This window comes from Meriones unguiculatus, chromosome 16 (assembly GCF_030254825.1).
Source record: "Meriones unguiculatus strain TT.TT164.6M chromosome 16, Bangor_MerUng_6.1, whole genome shotgun sequence".
In the NCBI taxonomy this organism is placed as follows: domain Eukaryota; kingdom Metazoa; phylum Chordata; class Mammalia; order Rodentia; family Muridae; genus Meriones; species Meriones unguiculatus.
Genome location: NC_083363.1, coordinates 53274773 through 53276098, shown reverse-complemented (window position 1 = coordinate 53276098; position 1326 = coordinate 53274773). Strand labels below are relative to the sequence as shown.

Here is a 1326-nt window from a genome sequence, read left to right as displayed (position 1 = left end):
ATTCCAGAACAGATTCCAGAACTGACCCAGGAAAGGAATCTAAGGAAAAGAGCATTTGAAGTGCGATGTGGCATTCTTTGAGAATATTCTGGCATGTCCATGCCCTACCAATAATTATCAACCAGTCATTTGTTTGTCTGTACCACCTTCATGTCCATCTGTAATCTATAATCTCCATCCATCACTACACGTAGGCTCATAAGCAGGTGTAGAAAACCCAATGCTGTGGGCATCTGGTGGTGAAAGGAAATATTCTAAGTTCATGCCCTCCCTGTCCACATCTAAATCTCATGCTGAAGAATAAAGTTGAGTTGAAAGGGCCTAAGTGATTATTTTCTCTTCATGAAAACAGACTTAGGTGTAGCAGAGTTTATTGTTTTAATTTTTACAGCAGGAGAACCTGCCCCGGTTTAGAAATAACATATTCAAAATCTGCTTCAGCTTCTTTAAGAACGAGAGAAGTACTGAATTTTGAATACTTGTTATAAATTTTCATAATTTTTATGGCTGAACAAAATTCTGTTGTATATGCATACCACATTTTCATTAGATTTAGACTCACTGAATTTCCTTGTTATTGTAAAAACAATAGCAGCAAAACAGGACATGGAAGTATCTCCTTGTTAGCATCTATGGAGTATATTCCCAGGAGTGTGGAGCTGGGTCATATAGTAGTTGTATTTCTTTATTGAGAAATATCCATAATGGTTTCCATAGTGGATGAGACACTTTACACTCTCAACAATGAAGGACAATGATTCCCCTTTTTCTATATCCTCATCAACATTTTTGTTATTTATTTTTTTGAAAGGTTCTACATTTTATTATTGGACAAACTCCACCCCCAACTAAGGCAAGCCCAAGTCTTCAGGTTAAAAATGTAAAACTCCATCTGGTAGGATTGGTCGATGACTAGGACTCAGTGTAAACCTTCAGTCTTGCTACTGTAAATCCTTACAGACACACCTTTGTTCTCCTCCGGTGTCTTTTGGAGTTGTACCTGATTTTGTTACCGGTTTTCATCTGAATCCATTGAGGAATAGGGAAATTTTGCTTTGTTTCTTGGCCAGGAATTTCTTGATTTGGAAAGTCTTGTAAGAAGACATGGCACACAATAGTGGAGGAAAGGAGAAGAGCTTGTTTTGTTTTTATTTTTAATTTTAATTTTTATGATTGCCATTCTGACAGGAAAAAGAGAAGGCCTTTGAAAGACTCTACCAAGCAAGGTATCAAGCATATGCTGAGAATCATAACAAAACTTTGGGTAGAGTGCAGGGAATCTTATGAAAGAAGGGCGAGATAGAAAAACCTGGAGGGAACAGCAGC

General features: G+C 37.4%; 1 pseudogene; it reads right to left on the bottom strand.

Moving 5' to 3' along the window:
- Positions 1-954: 954 nt before the first annotated feature.
- On the bottom strand, positions 955-1106 carry LOC110565427 (large ribosomal subunit protein eL39-like; annotated as a pseudogene).
- Positions 1107-1326: the final 220 nt, after the last annotated feature.